The sequence below is a fragment of the Furipterus horrens genome, unplaced genomic scaffold, assembly GCF_987537825.1.
Source record: "Furipterus horrens unplaced genomic scaffold, mFurHor1.1.pri manual_scaffold_17, whole genome shotgun sequence".
Taxonomy (NCBI): domain Eukaryota; kingdom Metazoa; phylum Chordata; class Mammalia; order Chiroptera; family Furipteridae; genus Furipterus; species Furipterus horrens.
The window spans coordinates 96226644-96237189 of record NW_028327187.1 but is presented as its reverse complement, the minus strand read 5'-3'; the positions used below and the strand labels follow the sequence as shown (position 1 = coordinate 96237189).

The 10546-nt window shown below is 35.9% G+C and overlaps 1 pseudogene; it reads right to left on the bottom strand.

The window, feature by feature from the left end:
- Positions 1–498: 498 nt before the first annotated feature.
- On the bottom strand, positions 499–2577 carry LOC149991655 (PIN2/TERF1-interacting telomerase inhibitor 1 pseudogene; annotated as a pseudogene).
- Between the last annotated feature and the right edge of the window lie 7969 nt (positions 2578–10546).

Sequence of the window (10546 nt, the reverse complement as noted above, 5' to 3'; positions counted from 1 at the left end):
GATTGAAAGGCCCTGGCTTGAGAGAATTTATTTGGAATCGTTCTTCGTTTTCCTTTTCACTCGTATTTCATCTGGCATAGCAGATACTGCTGCATCAATTTGTTTTTGTAGCTGTTTCTTTTCTCTTTTTGAGGGGTGGGATGGGGAAGGCTTTAGTGGTGAGTCCTGGTCATCACGTGGCTATACACAACCCTATCCATCCTCAGCAGAAGTGTCAAAATTCTTGTCTCAGCAAGGGTCTCTGAGCTGCTACTCAACCTGGTCTCTCTTTTTCTTTGTCTTGAGTTAGGTGTAATTCTCCATATTTTAATCTTCGACTGTTTTCTTTTCTCATTTCTTTCTTCTAATCCTCTCCTCTCCTCTCCTCTCCTCTCCTCTCCTCTCCTCTCCTCTCCTCTCCTCTCCTCTCCTCTCCTCTCCTCTCCTCTCCTCTCCTCTCTTCTCTTCTCTTCTCTTGCCTTCTCTTTTTTCTTTCTCCATTTCCTTTCTATTTGGATCTCAGGAAATCAGGCCCTGCAGCCATGGCCTATGCTTGTTCTTTAGTTCTTCCATCTCCTTGGCCAAGTCCTCCTGGATGGTGAAGGCACTGTTACCCTATTGGACGTTTCATTGCCATCTGGAGTGGCAAGGCTGAGATAATCCTTGGGAGACTTCTTGCTCTGTTTTTTTCTGATAGACGCCATCGGGATCTGTTTTGCTCTGACATGATATTCCCTTCCCTTTTGTGTATTTCATATAATGAATACGGTTTTTGGAGATTCTGGACTTTTCTTTAAGGCTGAAGGGTTTTTTCCCCTTGTTGTCCTAGGTCTGCTATTTCCAGCCCATGATAAGTGTTCAGTTTAGCCAGAAGCTGGTTAAAATCATTCTGATGAGTGATCCAGTTGTCTTCATTATTGATCATAGCTCCAAGTTCCAAGTAGTTATTTTTCACTTGAACTTTAATATGTTCTGTAGCTCCTTTCTCTTGAACCCCTAAACCCTTTCCTTTAGACCACCTCATCTTCTCCAGTATTCTCTGGCCAAACTTGGAATCGTCCTTACATCCACAGCCCACTTCTGTTTCCGCTGATGCTTGTTAGCTGGCTTTGAAAAGTTGCAGAGCCTGTGATGCCACGGGGTCTCCAGACCTGAGCAACTGGGGTTGCCCAGCAGCCGGCTGCAGAGAAGTTGGAAACACCTGACTCTCATGGCAGGAGAACTGCAGCTATAGAATATCTTTTCCATATCATCAGTCATTCAGGATTTTCTTCTGATAGACACACACACACACACACACACACACAGTAAATGTCTATATTTGTGCAATACTTATATGTGTATATATATATATATATATATATATATATATATCTCCTTATTTTATATAATAATACTGAGTCCATTAGAATTAGGATCACTTCAACCAAGCATCTTTTCTCACACTATGGATCATATTTTCATATTTTAACTGGATTTATGTCATCTTTTGGAGGAAGATTTTGATTTGCCAAAAGAATTCATAGTTATTTTATTCTCAGTTCCTTTTTTGGTCATTTTCTTTTGTGTTCTCCTTTACTAGTACAATGTTATTAATATATTTCCTATATTTTCTTTATATATATATATATGTACATACATACACACATATATATTATATTCTTATCTGAGGACACGTTTTCATTGCTTTTCAGAGAGAGTAAGGTGAAGAGAGAAAGATCTATATGAGAGCAAAGCATCAATCAGTTGCCTCCCATAAGCTTCCTGACGGGATCAGATCTGCGAACCAGGTATGTTCCCTGACCAGCAATTAAATCCGCAACCTTTTGGTGCACAGGATGGCGCTCCAACCAACTGAGCCACACCAGCCCAGACTTTTCTTCTAATATTTTTATGTTTTAGTTTTTCTCATCAGGTTTCCATCTGTATTTGATTTGTGTAGTGCATGCAGTGAAAGAGACATGTTTTTCCATATGAAAGGTTAGATGTATCACTGTTCTTTATAGACTTGAATAGTACATTCTATTCGCCATGCATTTGTAATGTAATCTCTCTTATAACAAATTTTTGGTGTATGCATAGATGTGTAATCATGTTAACATACTTGTATACTCTTTTTGCCATTGTTATATTGATTATTTCTAAATTATTGTCAGTGTCACATTTAAAAAATCATTATACACTTTTAATAAGCCTAATGTTCTGTACAGAGTAAACCTCGTTAGAGTTCTTCAAAATTATCTTGCTATTATGGCCCTTTAAAATTTCCATAAATATTAGGTGATCTGATTTTAAAAATGAAGTCTAAACAATTCTATGAGTCACACTCACAAGTATAGAATTACTAACGGAAAGGGACCTCACTCATCAAGAGAAGACTTGGAAGTGTCTGACGTCTTTTACTAGAATATTCCTAGGTGTGTTTTAAATACTATCAGTGTTATTTTTAAAAGTTGGTCTAATTGGTTGTCTACATTTTCTAATACTATGGAACAGCAATTTCTTACTTGCAAAGTTATGAATATGCTTTAGGCAAAACAACATGTGATAGTGCAATGCCTCTGGGTGGGCAGCAGTGGAGAGCTCATACTGCCACATGCCCAAAGGACATGGATACAGCTGTTTGAGAGGATCTGTGAATTCCCATAGAGCAAAGTGGGCAATCCACAGGACCCTCTGGGAGGGAAATTGCAGGGTGAGCCAGGGAGATCAGTACTTTGCCCTCACTTATTTTGTCCTCCAGTTTCTTGCTAGTATCTCTGCTTGGCTGAACCCAATGCAAAACCTGTGGATTCCGTCCATATTAGGAAAGCTTCCTGGGACACAGAGGAGAGTGAAGAAGGATCTAGAGTAGATCTTGGGGACACACAGAAGATGTACAGTACTCTTCTATTTGTGTTAGGGTTCTCCAGAGAAGCAGAACCAATAGGATATAGGTATTGGCTCATGCAGATGTGAAGGCTGAGAAGTCCCATGATCTGTTGTCTGGAAGCTGGAAAAGCTAATGGTGTGGTTTGAAGCCCTGATATCCAGAGAGCCAATGATATAGATTCTAGTCTGGGTCAGAAGGCCTGAGAAAAAACTCAAAGAGTCAGGCAGCCCTGGCTGGTGTGGCTCAGTGGATTGAGTGTCGGCCTGCAAACGAAAAGGTCACTGGTTTGATTCCTAGTCAGGGCACATGCCTGGGTTGTGGGCCAGTTTGGGGGTGTGCAAGAGGTGATTTATGTTCCTCGCACACATCAATGTTGCTCTCCTTCTCTGTCTCTCTTCCCCTCTCTCTAAAAATAAATAAAAGCTCTAAAAGAATGAGGGAGAGAGCAAATTCAACATTCTTCAACTTTTCGCTTCTATTCAGGCTTTCAGCAAAAATGGAAGATGAACACCTATGTAGGGGAGGGCCATCTGCTTTACTAAAGTCCACCAATTCAGATGCTAATCTCTTCCAGGAACACCCAGAAATAACATTTAACCAGTTATTTGGTAATCCCTTGGCCTTGTCAAGTTGACATAAACTTAACCATCACAGTAGTTCACACATATTAATTCAATCCTCACAACACTCTTATGAGATAAGTACTTTTATATCCATCTTATAAATGAAGAAATGGAGATACAGACAGATTAAGTAATGTAAGCAAAGTCTTACCATCAGTAAGTGGGCGACCTGGGGCTGATTGATTGCCAGAGCTATATTCCTAAAAGTATTCCTCTTATGTTTTACCTAGTGATTGTGAAATAACAATAATAACATGACTAAATATTGCACTATTCTTTCATATCAGATAAAATTTTGACTGAACTTAAATTGAAACTTTAAAATAATGTGGGGATAATTTGCATATTTATGTTATTATGTCTTCCAAATGGCAGTCTGTCTATTCATTTAGATTTTCTTTAATAAGAAACTTTAAAATTACCTCTAAAAAGACCTTGCACAACATTGTTAGATTTATTTTTAGTTATATTTTTCTTGCTATTGTAAACTTAAAAAAAATAACTACATGGTTTATGTGTATATGAATTAGGTTGTATTTGATCTTTGTATATTAAGGTCCAGCAAATTTGCTAAACTTTCATATTTATTATGTACATGTCATTACAGTTATTTTTTAAGTCTCTATACAGACAGTTATCCTCAGTGAATATGGATAATTTCGTGGATTCCTTACCAATCATTCTATTTTTAATTTGTTTTTCCTGTGTATGTGGTACTAGCTGAGTCCTCCATTATAGTGCTCAACAACAGTTGTGACAGCAGATATTCTTAAAAGTAATACTTTTTCATTTTGCCATTGAGTTGGATGAGTTTCTTTTTTAAAAAAGTTCCTTTATATACCACATTTGCTAGTAGAATCTTTTTTATAACATGTATTTAATGTTATTGACATTCATATGATTTTCTATTTAATTCTGTCACTGAGGTGAATTATATCTATAAACAAAACCTAATTTAACTATATTTTATGTTTTTTTAACATTGCTTGATTCAATTTGTGTCCTAGTTTAGGAAACTACAAGCAGACCTGTGTTTGGTTTTGCATGGTAGGATTGTTCAACAAGGAAATGGAATCCTTGATTTGTTTAATACTATGATATATTCAGTTTCAAAATATACCATTTAAAATTTAACATTTCTAAGTGGGATTGGTATATTATTTTGTTTTCCCTTATTACCTTTTAAACATTGGATTATCAAAATTAGGATGGAGGATGGGAATAAAATAAAATAATAATGATGATGATGATTAGCAACAGAAAAAATATTAAGGATATTCCCATAACAATCCTTCCTGTATGCTTTGCCAATGAAAATTAAGAAGTAGATACTCCTTTTAACTGTTTTTTTAAATTACCCTAGCTTTAGGAAATATATTGAGGAAACTTCCCTTGTTTATGTTTTTAGAACAATTTTTTCCAGGAAGGGCTTCTGTGTTTGTGGAAGTGTACTCCTTTCAGTTGACACTCATCATAGGTGTTTGATATTAGATGACAGTTTGACATTAATGTTGAACTGTGGGATTTTTCTGTCTCACAAGAGATATGAGTTTGGATCTCCACTCATGTGTGCCAGGGTCTAGGATTTTGATTTCTCGGAGACCTCTTAATTATTTCCCAGCCAGAAGACTGAGCAGGGGACAATGTTCCTTGTTGCCTCCTTGCTCCAGAAACTATAGTTTTCCAATCCCCTTTGATAGATGTCTGCCAGCATTTCAGCTCCATTTCCTGATGTGAAACTCCATACAGGCATATGATCACATCCTCTTGGGCATTACAGCTCCAGCCTTGTGCAACCAGGGCCTATTTACAGGTGTGATAGCATCCTAGAACATCACAGTATCAACCAGCATAGTTAACACTGTGATATTGACTTGCCTTTCTGCTTCTGGAAACTAGGGGCATCTTCTTCTCTAGATATAGCTGAGCTGTGAATGAACAACTTTGTCTAGGAATTTCATGTTCCAGAGTTGGAGGGGCATCAGTGCTATTCATTAGGCTCTGCTACCAAAAACAGTCTTCCTTCATTTTTTGCTAGTTGAAGGGAGGCTATTGAAATGCTGCCCAAATCTCTTCATCAATGAAATGGGGGAAAATACTGTCATTTAACCTAATGGTATTATATTGGAGAATGACCTAAATTATTATAAAATTACACTGTTCTATGAATAGTGTTCTAAATGGATGCCAACAGCATTAATACTTTAATTTTCTCTTTTATGTTTTTTTTCCCCTATAATGTCTACTTTTTAAACCCTGGCTTAATGCCCACAAATGTAATGTTTTCCACTTATGTTATTTTCTGGTTATTGCATTTTATGTTTCTCAGTCCAGAGGAAATTTTAACACAAGATTTTATTTCACTAATATCCTCATCCACCTGTTTGAAAAGTAATGTGATTTCTATTATAATTGTTCTGTCACTATAGATAATAGTCCCAAAAACATTTTTAGTTTTTCTTCACTTATGAATTTGTTTATTATATATACATATACCATATATAAATATTTATTCATCTTCTAACTGAAAAATGGATATCTTCTAATAGTGATGAAATTTAAGTAATAGAAAATATTCTGCCTTACAATGAGAACATAATTTTAACCTGTGTGTACTACCCCCCGAAGGATACTTTTGATCTCATTAGTGCTGGTCCAAGCTCTGCCTTCTCACAAAAGAAATTCACATGGTAGGAATTCTATATTCAGTGACTTTATAAAAACTTAATATTAAAAAAATTTACCCAAAGTATCTTCATTGAGATTATTCCATATGAACAAACACTGATACAAATATTGTGTGGGTGAAATATGTTAAGAGAGTAGATCTTAAATGTTCTCAATACATATACACAAACTTGTTACTGTGTAAGGTAATGAATGCAATTAACTAACTTGATTGTGGTTATGATTTCACAGTATATATGTATATCATATCATTATGTTGTACATCTTAAATATATACAATTTTATATGTCTATAATACTTCAGAACAGCTGAAAAAATAAAGAAAGAAATAAACAAATCTTAACATTGTTGAATAGATGTTGATTTATATAACTCATGAGCTAATATTGGGTTTCACTCAATTTTTCCAATAAAGATTCTATAATCTACTATATATGTATGTTTATTGGAAGAAAACATACCCTCAAGAGAGGTTCCACTCATAGTTTTAGATCCTGCAATAGTGATTTATGACTGAATCTGTAGGTGACCTCAAGAAGGTGAATTAGAAGCATGTACATGTTTAGATATCAAGTCAGCCTCAGTCCTTTGTAAAAAAATCTATTCAATACTGTACATCTTGAGTATGGATGATAAGTGTTTTTCAGATGAACTACATCTGTTGGGAGAACACATTAGTGGAGGAATACCAATAAATCAGTTATTCTTCAGAATGTATTTTGTTCTTTGTTGCATTTATAGAAGAATAATGTCCATATTAGGGAATTGATAAATCCAGAATATTAGTATTTGTCAGGCCATATGTGGCATGTTAGGTTCAGTTCTGGGTGCCACATTTCACAAGTATCTTTGAAAGATTGGAATATGTTCAAAAGAAGATACTGGGAGGTTGAAATGATGACATATGAAGAATTCGTGAAAATTTTGGAAGTGTTTAGTTTGGAAAACAGAACACACAGAAAGCACATAGCGTGTTCTTTAAAAATTGGAAGGGTTACCAGTCATTCAGTAAACAGTCCTTGAGCAAATATCTCACATCAGGTGCCTATTGAGCCTGGGCCTCTGAAGGGAGGGATTATGAATAAGAAGAGGGTGCTTTTTTTCATGGAATATACAGAATAATTATAACTCATGTTATAACTGTGTAAATTCAACCAAAAAAATAGTACTGAAAAGTTACAGGAGATCATATGCAGAAGGGGTTATTAAAATACACATTAGGTTACTTCAGATTTCATAACTAGGGACAATGGATTAAAGGAACAAGACACATATTTTCAAAAACAATAAAATGAAGATATTTCTTATGATTTTATTAGTTCTACAGATAATTTACACAGAGCTAAGCTTTGTATGAACTCAAAATTAACACTACCATCTTCACAGTCGATGATATTATTATAACTTTTACAGAAGGCACAGAAAGTTAAAGCGACTTGTTCAAAGGTCCCTTAGCTAGCATTTAACAGAATTACAGTTTGAACCCAGACAGTCTATTTCCAGAAAACATGCTCTTAACAACCAAGCTACACTGCCTCTCCAGATAGATCATTGGTCTCCAGCACAAGACATTTTCTTGCACAATTTCCATGGTTATCTTTTAGAAGTGATACTGCCCAGATTGAGAGGATGATCTAAGTGACCTTTGAGAACTTTCTGATTATTATGAGTCTGTGCTGCTGCTGAGATAAGCTTATGAGCAATCAGTAGGCATTAGTTTACAGACTAAGGTTAATATATTGAACCTTTATTTTAAGCCAAATCAAGAAATTCTATCTTATGGTATGTAGCTAAGATAGATATCTGTGTATTCTTGTTGCTTGCCAATTAGTGCTTTTATCTTCTAGACAGCACAGCCTTTTCTTGCTCAATGAAAATCTTGATGTTCTACTCCCTGAGGATATATTCCTCATGACACATAACAATGCTGCATTTCTCATTGTTTGCCAGTGTGCTTTCCTACAATTTCCTGTTGTCTTCCATGACTTAATTGAGGTCTCCAAGAGCAGCTGTTTAGCTAGATTCTTGACATCTATCTTCTAAAGAAATACGTTTGAAATTGATTAAGCCTGGTTGTTGCAAACAACTTCTCAGATATTGGTGGACTAGCACTATTCCAAAGACAAACCATTGCAAGTTTTTTTGTCTCAAAAGTTTTTTGTTTTAGCCGTTTGGTGAAGTTTATAAAAATATTCCATTTGACAGGTAACCGTGGTGGATCCACTTCTCATTTGCTAAAAAGATGTCCCATCCCTGCACAGGAAGTTCAGTAGTTTGTTCTGGAGCTTGATGTGGCTTTGGTGCAGTGCTCAACCTCTCCTCTGCAATTGGCCTCAGCTGAAGAATTCGCTTCCCATATCAGTGAGTGTGAAAGGAGGTCATATCCACAAGCTCCCACCACCACTACCTACACCTGTGCTCACGCACCCTGCTTTCTTTTTGATCACTGTGAACTAACTGTTCTTCAAGCAGAATTGAACACTTCCACTTGTGCACTAGATCTAGTTTATTTCTGCCTATTCAAGGACTTTGGTGCAGCAATTCTCCTCTTTTATGTGACATAAATTTTTTATTAAGACTGGAAAGTGTTAGGGAGGAGCAAGTATGGTAGGTGGTGAAATCAGGAGTTCCCTTTCGAAATGTTCTGTGAAGTGCATGCCTAATCCAATATCTAAGTGGATGTATCAAATTGGTAGATGCATAATGAGCCTGGTATACCAGGCAGGTATCAAACACAGGCAGGTAATTTGGAAGCCTGGAATGCATAAATGGTATTAAAAGCCACAAGATGTGACTGGTAGGTACAGGAAACTAGAGCATCACCGATTGTTTTAGAGGCCTCACTGAAAAGCCAGCAAAGCAAGGTGAGTTGAAAGGCCCATAGGCAGAAGGAAGTATAATGTAATGAAGGACAAGGAAGGGAAGTGTTTCAAGGAAGGAGTGGTCCATGACATTGACTACTACTGAGAAATACACTTTAAAAAAATAGATGTGGGAATGTTGGATTTAACAACAATGAAGCCATCTTCCTTTGACAGTTGAGTTATTGAGGAGTGCTAAAGACATAAAATTCAAATTTCTCCAAAATGATTTTCTGTAAAGAGGAAAAGAGAAACTGGGTGGTACAAGTGGGGGGAATATCTGTTGTTAAGGGAGTGCTAAGGAATGAGTATGTTTGGAAAGTATTTATAGAACTGACAAAGCACTGAAGAAATTATACATAATATTCAGGTGGCAAACATTGATGGCCTTGTTAAAGGTAATACTGAGGCCTGACTGCTGTGGCTCAGTGGATTGAGCGTCGGCCTTCGAGCCAAGTGTTGCTGGTTCGATTCCCAGTCAGGGCACATGACTAGGTTGCACGTCAGGTCCCCAGTTGGGGGTGCGAGTGAGAGGCAACCACCCAGTGATGTTTCTCTCCCTCTCTTTCTCCTTTCCCCTTTCTGTAAAAATAAATTAAATAAACAAAAAAATAAACAAAAAAAATTTTAAAAAGGTAATACTTAAAGGGATAAAAATATGAACAAATATAAATGTCACACTTAAAGTAATTTTAGTAAGCCAACCTGTATCAAATTGACAGGCTTTTTCAGAACTATGGACAGAGAACAGGTCTGAGGAATATTTCCTGGAATAGGTAGAGGCAGACTGGTTTTCTACAAATACATTCAATATTATTGATGCCTCTAAAATTTATCTGGCACATACCTGTTACTAAGAAATATTATGTCCTTTAACTTAACTTCAGGAAAAGATATATACCTTCTTAGATCAAACATTCACTTCCAAAATTACTGGGAGTTTAACATGAAAAATTCATAGAATGCATTCTCCTACCACTGTTTTCTTTAATGGAATTCCAAATACTGGTAATGAAACAAAACTCCCACTGGTCCATGTGTTGGACTACTAAATCTGCAGTGATCATCCCAAACTACTTAGGTTACTGTTTTCTTTTTTAATTTTACATGCAATTATTTGCCGTTAAAAACCTTTCCCTGCTTCACATGTACAAATTAAAGCCATATCAAACATCATGGGAAAAATTAAGATTCAGCAGATTACAAGGTTAGATGAAAAACTTAATTTTATCCTAGTTAGCTGATTATAAACTTTGACATAATAACCAGGACTTTACACTGTTTCTATTATTAATTAACATGATTGAAAACCAACAAAGATGATGATGATTATTGTGTGTAGGATTGTTCTTTGTACATAATAAATGAACAATAAAGATTTGTATTTTTTTCAAAAAAGGTACTTAAAGCTCATAGCAAGACATTTTGTGTTTACTTATTAAGAAACACTATAATTTCTTGCATGTTAGGCCTCTCTAAATAGTGAGCCATTTAGGCTAATCTACATATTATGAAGCATTTGT